Here is a 12,111-nt window from a genome sequence, read left to right as displayed (position 1 = left end):
GGTCTGTGCACAGAGTTACCTAGTCGCTGTAGAGTTCTTAAGGATCCTTCTATGCCCGCATTGCTCAGAGTCCAGATTTAGTCATCACTTCGGGTAGGACTCAATCCTCCGCTGCTGGGGCCACCACAACAAGGCAGTGGGATGCATCTCCCCATGCAAGATAATCGCTAGCCCCTCCCAAAGGAGAGTGGGATCCCAGAAGGGCCCCCAGATTTGTTGGAAACAAGTGCTCGGTGTAGCCAAAAGAAACCTGCACTTAGAAAATTTCTCAGCCAGGCACCTTTGCTTCTGCAGAAGGGTGCTGTTTGCACCTGTTACAATCACAAGAGCCCACTGAACAAAGGAGGGAAGGGGTTTTTAACCCTAATACAGTTCCTGTTTCTGTGTCCTTCCTCTATTGGCTGGTGTTGGACAGCACAATCTAAGCTGACCTAATTGGCTGAGACTTAAACCTTTCCAAATAGGGTAAACATGCAATTTGCAAGAAGCGGGTAGGATTTATTCACAGGTGGCAGGAAGTTAAGTCTTTGAAGAGGAATTTAGTTGTCCTAACATTCCCAAGTTGCCAGGGAAAGATTCAGTAGGTTTTAATTAAAATCGCAAGAGAACAAGATTCCAGGTGAGTATTCAGCACACAGCAGTGTTACACTGTGGACTTTGCTGCACAAGAGGATTCACTCAATAGGCTCTCTAGGGTCATTCAGAGAGATCCAATATCCCACTACCTACTGAGAAGGAAACTTGAGAAATGCTGTGTTGCTTTCTAGAATCACTGATTTGCAGGCAAGTCTTACCCTGAGTATGGTAAAGAGGCACTAGAAGGGACTGGGAAGACCTAGCTGCCTATAAGCCTTCACTCCCCTCTTAGGTGCACGTATGCCATTTTCAGAAAAAGAGAACAGTGTTCACCTATTCTCCAATCTAGTAATGCTGGCAGTCCCAGATACTGAGTCAATGACCAAGACTGAACTCTCTCCCTCATTTCAGATTGCCAGTGCATAATTTGACCCTGGGAAAGAGAGTTCCATATTGATATTATACCCCTACTGAAGTTTACAAACAGCCTGCAATTTCCAATATGTGGTCTTGCCTTCAATATCATAACTTTTTGCATTGCTAACATAAATCTACTTCACCTAGGAAGAGCATTAACTCCCGGAGAACCATCGCAGTCAAAGCCTACAGCTCTTCTTTCAATGTTACCATCCATAGCAGGGCTCTAGCATTCCCTTGAGCCAGCTTTGGCCTTGTGGTGTTTATGAAACCCTGTGACCATGGTTTCAGCAGCACTAGCTATGGGACCAACAATCTGAGCTATCTTGACATTAACATTCATAGAAGCTCAGTAAAGTCTTTAGCTTTGGGAGATGAGGAAGGCATTCCATGGAAGTGTCTGATGTTTCTCTCTGCTCAAGCATAAGTAAGTCCACTTTCAGCCTCATAGCCCTGGGGATCATTGAGGAAGCTCCCAGGGCTGCTGGAAATGGATCAGGAATTCCCCAAGCCTTGGAGTTAGGCCTGCAAATTAGCCCGTTGAATGCTAATTTGAGGTCTGGTAGTAAGGGACCAACAGCTGTTGGGGACCCCAGAGAGGCAAGTGGGTAGCAAGCAGGGCTTCAGATGGTTTCCTCTCAGGGCCTCCTAAGCAGCTGGGCCACAGAACAGAAATTCTCTGGAGCTTTTCACTGTTCTAGCTGCCACCTTCATCATTCATAAGTTTTGGTAAAGGAAAGACACAAAGAAGATGATTCAGCAAGAGAGAAGTAGCAAGGCAGGAGAAATAATGGCAGAAAAACTTGGAGAATGAACAATTTAAGAGAATACAGGCAAGAGCAGGAAGTAGGATTGAAAAAGAGCAGTTACTGAAACTGTAGCCCATCTGTAGCTGTCAGTATCTGATACCCATGATTTGCACTTAGTTTTGACCAAACCTCTTAACAGTTTTTTGCGTTAACAGGAGATGTCCTTATTTGCGTTTTGTAGATAGAGATATGAAGGGTAGGGACTGAAGTATCTTTGCCCAAGAACACACAGTGAAGTAGTCAGATTTTCCCAGCCCCTCATTTATCCTCTGGCCTTTGAGACTAAAATGCCTTATTGTTTAAGGCTTAACCAGTGTATTTTCTTTGAAACCTCTTCCTCATTGGGTTCCAAGACACAATTTGCTGTTGCTATTCTGCACACTGCTTAAGGAGAGATGATTGTACCATCGTTTTTCCAGAATTGTAGTGAAGCACCAGAATGATGCAAATCAATTATACATGTAAGAAATGAAAGCAGCTTTGGAGATCACTGAGCTCATCTCCTCATTTTCTAGATTAGAAACCTGAATATAATCCAGAGAGGTGAAGAGGTTTATCCAAAATCACATGGCTGTGCAGGGAAAGCTGGAACTGCAACATAGATATCTTGATTCCTAGGCAGTTATCTACCCAACAGTCTTACCAGACAAATATTTGTTTCTTTTCTGAATATATCCAGTCCAAAGTAGTTAGCATTCCCAGAACATTCCAAGTGGGTGACCAATAGCAAACAACTCAGTGTGATCTAAAGCACTGATTTCTGGTGTTTTCTTCAAGGACGTTTTTGGTTTTCAATCTGTTAACCATAAGGAATATTGAATTTAGCAAAGTACATTGACATTTTCTATGCAACATGTTAAGAACAGCTGAAACCAATTAAATGCTAATCAATTTTATTCTGTCTGATGCAGAGTGGAAAAAAATGTTCCAAAGGTCTCTCCACCCTGAGATGTTCTTGGCAACAGGTCTCTGTGCTGTGGGCCCCCTCCCATCTCTCTTAGTCATGTACCCTCAAGAAGAGGAGACCTGGCCAACTCCCTTCAGATCTAAGATGAGAGCAGAACTGAGTCCAGCATTTTCCCTTGAAATAAAAGTTTATCCTTCCAAAAGCACAGGCAACCAAAGTGAAAATAGACAAATGGGATTGCACCAAACTAAAAAGCTTCTGCAGAGCAAAGCCAGCAATTAAGTGAAGAGACAACCCATGGACTGGGAGAAAATATTTGCAAACCATACATCTGATAAGGGGCTAATATCCAAAATATATAAGAAACTCAATTGCAAGAAAACAAATAACTTGATTTTAAAATGGGCAAAAGATCTGAACAGACAATTCTCAAAGAAAGATACAAGTGGCCAACAGATATATGAAAAAAATGTTCAGACATATCTAATTATCAGGGAGATGCAAATTAAAACCACAGTGGGATATAGCTTTATATCTGTTAAAATGACTATTATCAAAAAGCTGAATGATTACAAGGGTTGGTAAGGATGTGAAGAAAAGGAAACCCTTGTATACTGTTGTTAGGAATGGAAATTAGTACAGCCATTTTGGAAAATAGTGTGGAGGTGCCTCAAAAAAACTAAAAATAAGGCTGGGAGCAGTGGCTCATGCCTGTAATTCCGGCACTTTGGGAGGCTGAGGCGGGCAGATCACCTGAGGCCAGGAGTTTGAGACCAGGCTGGCCAACATGGTGAAACTCAGTCTCTACTAAAAATACAAAAATCAGCCAGGCATGGTGTCAGGCACCTGTAATCCCAGCTACTCAGGAGGCTGAGGCAGGAGAATCTCTTGAACCCAGGAGGCAGAGATTGCAGTGAGCTGGGATCGCACCATTGCATTCCAACCTGGGCGACAAAAGTGAAATTCCATCTCAAAACAAAACAAAAAACAAACAAACAACAACAAAAAAACACCTAAAAATAGAATGACCATACGATCCAGTCATCCTGTTTCCAAAGAAATTGAAATTTGAAATTAGTGTATCTAAGAGATACCTGCACTACCATATTCATTTCAGCATTATTCACATTAGCCAAGATATGAATTCAAACTAAGTGTCCATCAAAGGATGAATGGATACAGAAATGGTGGCATATATACACAATGGAATACTATACAACCTTCAAAAAGAAGGAACTTCTGTTCTTCACAGCAACATAGCTGGAACTGGAGGAATTTATGTTAAGTGAAATGAGCCAGGCATAGAAAGACAAAATACTGTGATTTCACTTATATGTAAAATCAAAAAAAGTCAATCTCATAGAAACAAAGAGTAGAAGGTGGTTATCAGAGGCTGGGGCAGGAGAAGGGATAAGGAAAGGGACAATGTTAATCACCAGAAAGTACCAAGTTTCAGTTAGACTGGAGGGATAAGTTTTAGTGACCTATTGCACTGTATGATAGGTGACCACAGTTAATAATATGTATCATATATTTCAAAATTGCTAAAAGAATAGATTTTTAACGATTCTTTTATTGTCTCTTCACTATTAATCTCCCAACAAAAAATTATAAGTTGGTGAGGTAGATATATTAATTAGCTTGATTAATCTTTCTCAAATGTGTATAAAACATAGATCAAAATATCACATGGTACCCTATAACTATTTGGTTATTAAAAGTATTTTTTGTTAATTAAATTTTTTTTAAAGTTCATCCTGGGAGGAAAGAAAGCTACAACTCTGAGGCAATGTATAGCACAACTATGAGAATAAGAGGGGTGGAGGAAGACAGTGAAATCCAGCCACATTCATCCTGTGTGGCCACCTCATGGACTTAACCAACCATCTCTATTACCTAATCTCCTAATGCCAGTTCCCCCAAGCTCCACCTTCTTCCGTGAGAGACAGACAGCAAAGCCAAAGATTTTCAAATCCAACAAATTAAAGTTTGAATTTGGGCTCTGCCAGTTATTAGATGTGACATTAGACAAACTATTTAATCTCCCTGAGCCTCAGTTTACTTATTTGTAAAAGGAGAGTAATAATACCAACTTGAAAAATTAAATGATTTGAGATCTATTTTACAACATGGTGACTAAATTTAAGACCAATGTATTGTATACTTGAAAAATGCTAATAGAGTAGATTTTAAGTGTTCTCACCACAAATAAAAGATAAGTACATGAGGTAACATGTAGGTTAATTAGCTTGACTTAGCCCTTTCACAATGTACATACTTCAAAATATGTTTTATACCATAAATATATACAATTTTTATTTGTCCATGAAAAAAGAAAATAATTAAATGAAATAATGGAATATCTGACACATAGTGGGTGATCAATAAATGCTAGCTTTGTCCCACACCATTCCTTCTAATAAATTATTTTTGTACTCTTTCCTATATTCAATTCATTTCATTTTTCTATTAGCCTTGTTCAAATATGTTGGAGTGTATGTGTGTGCGTGTGTACATCTGTGCGTCTGTCTGTCCTATTGTATCTTTCCTGGAGGACAGATGGATAAGAACGTGTATTAGGAAGCTACAAGCCAAAGTGTCCTGATATGCTGTGTGCACAACAGGGAACAGATCATTCTTGATCATATCTAGGGTTTTTAGCCTCTAACCCCAAAGCCCAAAATTCTCTGGGCTTCTGGAAGACAGCCACAGTTTTCAGCACCAGTCTGTGTGTGTATGTGTGTGTATGTGTGTGTGTGTGTGTGTGTGTGTGTGTGTGTATATATATATATATAAAAATCTGCTACTGGGAATGGAGATGAAAGAATGTCATACAAACTAAACTTGAACTTGAAAATGCCTACCACCTCCCTCAACTCAGCTGAGAGCTTGTCACCTTCTATGTCACCTTCTACCCATGTGGTATTATTCTCACAGTACCACCAGCTGCTGAGTGACTATGGGCCACCATCCCTAGGCTATACCCAGGGAACTGGAAACAGCTAAGTGACCCCAAAGCAAATGTGCTAAACTGCTGGCTATCATCCAAGAGCTGAGGGAGCTATCAGATCCACCTATACAGGGAGCAAGAGCACAATGAAGAGACCAAAACAAGTTATCATTCATGCTAAAAGACTAGTTTGGGAGAGCTTGGCTAAAACAGAATGGAATGCCAGATTCTAACCACCTTCATAGTTTTGCGAGGTATTCCATCTTTTTACAAGATAGGAAGTTACAGTTCATCTCCCCTGTCCAGATGAAACATGTTTTCAAAATGGTAATCATTTGGTTTTTCTTCCTGGTTTCTTTCCCATGGTTCAGTAGGCTCTCAAACTAGCAAAGATCTTACAGTTGATTAGGATTTCCATTTTAAGTAGTTAGAGCTACTCAGATTTTTTAAAGCATTAATTTAAAAGATGCAGGTAAAAGTTTTTTGTCTTACAGCAAACTGTTGCTTGCCTCCAAGATACCAGTGTTGCACATTAATCTTCTCTTTTGAATACATTCATGCACCTAAATTGTTTTTTGTTCCATTCCATAAAGTAATACACCTCTATGAATTTTATTTTTGATGAATACTGACAGCACTCTTTACTTAGTAGCCAGTCCCTGGTTTGCCATACAGTATACATTCTCTATAAGTTCTTTTTTGCTTAAGTATTGCATCACTATCAATGCTTTGAAATTAAAGATGCACAAGTTATAAATACAGAATAAAGAGTAATCAACTAAACTTAACTATTTTTTACTAAAATTGTATGTAGATTTTAGTTCTATGTTTGCTGTAAGTTCATCAAAACATATTTCAAAATGACTAAAACTACTTGCATATTTATATGTATTTATTATTTGATGTAATAAAGCTTATGTTCATTAACAATAAGTAGATAAAAATAAAGAATTAGACCCTAACAGATAAACAATTACATTAAATGCAAATGGTCTAAATTCATTAACTAAAAGAGATTGGTAGATTGGTTTTAAAAACATGATCCAACTAAATGTTCTGTGCAAAAAATTTGCTTTAAATGTAATGATATAGGCAGGTTGAATGTAAAAGGATGGAAAAAGATATACCATGCAAACATTAATCAAAGGAAAGCAGAAATGGTCATATCAATCACATAGACTTAATATTAACAATATTAATAAAGTAGACTTCAGAACAAAGAAAATTACCAGAGAAGGATACTATGTAATAAAAGAGTCAATCTACCAATAACATATAGCAATCCTACATGTGCTTGTACCAAACAACAGAGCTGCAAACTATGTAAAGCAAAAATTGATAAAACTGAAAGGAGACCAAGTGCAGTGGCTCACACCTATAATCCCAGCACTTTTGGAGGCCGAGGTGGGTGGATCACCTGAGGTCAGGAGTTTGAGATCAGCCTGGCCAACACAGTGAAACCCCGTCTCTAACAAAAATACAAAAATTAGCCAGGCATGGTGGTGGGCACCTGTGGTCCCAGCTACTCAGGAGGCTGAGGCATGAGAATCGCTTGAATCTGGGAGGTGGAGGCTGCAGTGAGCCGACATCATGCCACTTCACTCTGGCCTGGGCAACAGAGCAAGACTCCGTCTCCAAAAAAAAAAAAAAAAAAAAAAAACTGCAAGGAGATGTAGAGAAATCCTGAAGGAAGAGCAGATTTGAATCTGTTCAGAGGATTGGAACCCAGAGAACATGACAAGAATGGAAAACCATAGAGGCTTTACCCTCCAAAGAGGCAGTGGGCTGAGCTCAGTGAGAGACAGCATCTGCTAGGTAAAACAAGGCCTGAGGATTCTGGGAGAGTATAATATGCAGGATGATGTCAGACACATATTGCTGAACCTTTTTTTGACTCAATAATTATTTTAATGTATATTACAGAAAAAATACATTGGGCACAGTAGATAGAAACATGGTTACACAGACCATATAAATTAACAGACTCTGTCATGAATGTTTCAGACGTTCATATAGTGAACATTTCAGCATGACTTTTATTTTTGTTTATTTATTTTTTTGGAGACAGTCTCGCTGTGTAACCCAAGCTGGAGTGCAGTGGCGCGATCTTGGCTCACTGCAACCTCCGACTCCCGGGTTCAAGCAATTCTCCTGCCTCAGCCTCCCAAGTAACAGACTAGAGGCGCCCGCCACCACACCCGGCTAATATTTGTATTTTTAGTAGAGACAGGGTTTCACCATGTTGGCCAGGCTGGTCTTGAACTCCTGATCTCAAGTGATCCACCCATCTCGGCCTCCCAAAGTGCTGGGATTACAGGCGTGAGCCACCGCGCCCGGCCTCAGTATGACTTTTTGGAAATAGGGATGGTAAGAATGACTGCTCCCATCGTCTCACCCCTGGTAGTCTAGGTGGGCTATCATTCCCATGTTAAGATTGCATCCAAATGGTGGTGGACTGCCAAGGTGCCCCATCTGTATCACATCACCAAGCAGGAGCACCACTCATCCTGAACTAAGGAAGCATCTAGGTTTAATGCCAGCATTAGTCACCCAACTGGCCAATCTTAAGCCTAGATCAAGGAGTTCTTCACATGTTTAAATCATGCAGCTATTTTTTTGTATGCATCTTACAAATATTTATTACTTGATTGTCATGGTTTTAAAAATTTTACCTTTTAAAAGTATAACTTTTTTGTTTTCATGATGTTTATAGAAGCAGTACATTGAACAAGTGTGACTGTGACACAATCGAAATCCAACTTCGTTTTCTGTTTCCTGTGTCACCGCTAAACTTTATCCAGTGGGGAAAGCTTTCTTTCTACCACTGGAAAATAACCCAGCAAGCCTGGTGTATATATATATATATATTTATATATTATATATTTATATTTATATTTATTTATTTATTTATTTATTTTTTACTAATGCTTAGATAAAAGACAGTCTTACAGACTTTTATGTGCAAACTCAGTCTTAATTCGGTAGTTTGAATATCAAGTCCTAGATATTAGTCAGCTCTTCCATTTTCTTCCTGTTCCCTAGGCAAGGCTTCTACTTGACAGCTGCCTGTTTTCCAGAAAGGGAGTGTGGTTGGTTTCTGCTCTCTCCACTCACTTCCTCCTTCACTTGTTAGCTGAAGTTTGACTTCTTTCAGGGACAGAAAGGGGCAGGCTGGAGGGACGAGATGTATAGGTCAAAGGACAGTACTTGCTGGCTAGTGGCTGAGAGCTCTCTGGGTCAAGCAGAAAGTCAAACGTGGCTACCTGGCTGGGCACTTTCATGGAGATTTCCATCATTCCATGGTGCAGGGTACCTAATAATGTCTAGTTCAAGTGGTCATTGATAACTTCTTTCAAAGCCTCTAAAAAACAGCATTCCCCTCTGGCTTCTTCTTGCTAGAAGAAAGCAAGAATTCTTCCAGGTCACTCAATTAGGATGGCAGGTCAAGACTAACACAGTAACTTCTACATTTTCTTGGGTGGGAGTCAGGGGCCATTGCCCTATATATATCCCCTAAGTGCAGAGAGCACCTTCCTTAGCTCTCCTTGTAGTTCCAAGGAAGCTTCTCGCACTAGGTTTCTTTTTTTGTTTGTTTGTTTTTATTATTGCACTACGTTTAAGGAGAAGGCAGTACCCCCTCTCTTGGGTCTCTAACATAGCACCAGGTCCCTCCTAAAAGGTCTTCCACAAATCCTCCTCTCTCTTCACATTTTGACTTATTTTAAATATCTTTGATTGAGCTAAGATATCCAAAAATCATAGAACAAGCTCTGCACAAATTCCTTCGTAAATTCACATGTGAGGAGCCTGTCTCACGTGAACTTTGGTAATATACCTACTGTATTGAAGCCTCAGTCAAAAATGTGGTTGGAAACCTCATTCTAACATCCTGCTATATATATTTGTTTGATTACCTTCTATTTTTAAAAAGTGGACCAGGCATGGTGGTTCATGCCTGTAATCCCAGCAATTTGGGAGGCTAAGGCAGGTGGATCATTTGAGGTCAGGAGTTTGAGACTAGCTTGGCCAACATGGTGAAACCCTGTCTCTCCTAAAAATACAAAAATTAGCTGGGTGTGGTGGCACACACTCCAGCCTGGGCGACAGAGTGAGATCCCATCTCAAAAGAAAAAAAGAAAAATATTATCAGTTTTCCATTTATGATAGAGAACTTATTTTTTAAATTAATATACTTGATTATATAGTGAACCAATTTAAAGAAAAAATATTAAATAATGAAATACAGGAGATACATATATAGGACTGAAAACATAGAGATGGTAGGCTGGGTGTGGTGGCTCACGCCTGTAATCCCAGCACTTTGGGAGGCTGACGCGGGCGGATCATGAGGTCAGGACACGGAGACCATCCTGGCTAACATGGTGAAACCCTATCTCTACTAAAAATACAAAAACAAAATTAGCCAGGTGTGGTGGCTGGCACCTGTAGTCCCAGCTACTCAGGAGGCTGAGGCGGGAGAATGGCATGAACCCGGGAGGTGGAGCTTGCAGTGAGCCAAGATTGTGCCACTGCACTCCAGCCTGGGCGACAGAGCAAGACTCTGTCTCAAAAAAAAAAAAAAAAAAGAAAAGAAAACATAGAGATGGTATATAAGTCATAGTCACATTCATCATATATTATAAATCAAAGGTATTTTATAAAGATTAATTTAGTGCCAGGCGCAGTGGCTCACGCCTGTAATTCCCAGCACTTTGGGAGGCCAAGGCGGGCAGATCACGAGGTCAGGAGTTCAAGACCAGCCTGGCCAACATGGTGAAACCTTGTCTCTACTAAAAATACAAAAATTAGCTGGACGTGGTGGTGGTGGCACACGTCTGTAATCCCAGCTACTTGGGAGGCTGGGGCAGGAGAATTGCTTGAGCCCGGGAGGCCCCCCAAGGAGCTTGCAGTGAGCCGAGATCGTGTCATTGCACTCCAGCCTGGGCGGCAAGAGCAAGACTCACTCAGTCTCAAAAAAAAAGAAAAAAAAAAGATTAATTTAATAGAAGCAAGAAGAATATGTTGAAAGGAGGAGCAACTATAGTTTTAAGTGACCGTTTTATGAGTCCTGAAGACACACACTAATACAAGATTATGAAGAAGATTTAGTAGAGGTATGAGTGACACTTGGAAGTCGAATGCCTTCTGAAAGTTCAATTATAACACAGACTGCAGATTTGCTTGCCACATTCTCCAACTTGTAAGGAAACTGGCCCATCCCTCCCAAATAAATCTTAAATAAAAGCAGTACATTCAAAGGGGCCTCATTCCCTATCATTCCCTAGCCACAGTTGATTGTTCCAGGATGGGAAATTGGTTTGAGTTTGGCCCATTAGACATCTTCATTAGGAATTTGGAATCATGACCAAAAGAATAAAACTCAGTTTGACTTCCCCCTTCAACAGTGAATGGATTCACTATTAGCGTGCTGGAAAATTATATTTCTGAACTTGTAGGATGGACAGTCCTCATCTCAGATCCTAATATGTGTCACCCAAACTTGTAGAAATGAATGAACAGAAAACCAGAATTTTGATTTCTAAATTTGTAATAATAAAATGATTTAATAAACTAGATACTTTGATGTACAGATCAGCATATTCTGTCACTGTAAGTGAATCTATATAAGCAGCCAAATCATCAGAAATTTTCATGAAATCAGAACAAGAGATGCTAGCTGAGTGATCGTGGCTGGTGGACCATGATAACCTGATGAACCCACCTCTTCCAAGGGCATCTACTAACCTTGAGAGCCAAATCCTTGTGTTCTTTAGTTCTGGCTGCCTTTTATTTGACCCACTTACTGGTTCTAACTTTTTATTCTTCCACTAACAGCTAACCCACTTTTTAATTGAAACTTTGCTTTTTAAATATCTCAATAGCGGTAGCCTGAATAATGGCCCCCCAAAATATGTCTACGTTCTTATCCTAGAACCTGTGAATGTTACCTTGTTGGACCAAAAAAAGGTCTTTGCAGGTGTGATTACATTAAAGACCTTGAGATGAATGGGAAGATTATCCTGGATTATCCATGTGGTCCTAAATGCAACACAAGTGTGCCTCTAAGAGAGAAGGGGAGGCAGTTTTAAAAAGTGGTGGTATACCAGATGGTAGAAATCAGCTTTCTCACATTCTAGGGTGATTGGTAATGGCTTGGAGGAGAGATGTCCAGCAGGGACCTTTTGAAGGAAGACCATTTGTACCTTTCTAATAAGGGAGATGCCTGGAAGGCTGCAGGAGCTTCTCAGGACTGCTTTGCTTTTTGTTGTTGCCAGTGTTGCCTAGGAAAGTTCTTCACCTTGTTGATAAAAACTGGTTCTGGTTTCCATTTTTTCCATACTTGTGAGCCGACCTCATAGTGTTCCCTTGGAGACACCAGCACCAGCCAGCTGTCCCCCCTCCTCAGAGATCTGAGTTTCAGCTTCGTGGGTCCCTCCTCTGAGTTCAGAGGC

At 40.2% G+C, this 12,111-nt stretch overlaps 1 pseudogene; it reads left to right on the top strand.

Annotated features, from left to right (window-relative positions):
- Positions 1-5,535: 5,535 nt before the first annotated feature.
- LOC129032854 (cyclin-dependent kinase 2-associated protein 1-like) lies at positions 5,536-5,892 on the top strand (annotated as a pseudogene).
- Positions 5,893-12,111: the final 6,219 nt, after the last annotated feature.

The sequence above is a fragment of the Pongo pygmaeus genome, chromosome 2, assembly GCF_028885625.2.
Source record: "Pongo pygmaeus isolate AG05252 chromosome 2, NHGRI_mPonPyg2-v2.0_pri, whole genome shotgun sequence".
Classification (NCBI taxonomy): Eukaryota; Metazoa; Chordata; class Mammalia; order Primates; family Hominidae; genus Pongo; species Pongo pygmaeus.
The sequence above is the reverse complement of the archived record's forward strand: the minus strand, read 5'-3'. Positions and strand labels throughout refer to the sequence as shown.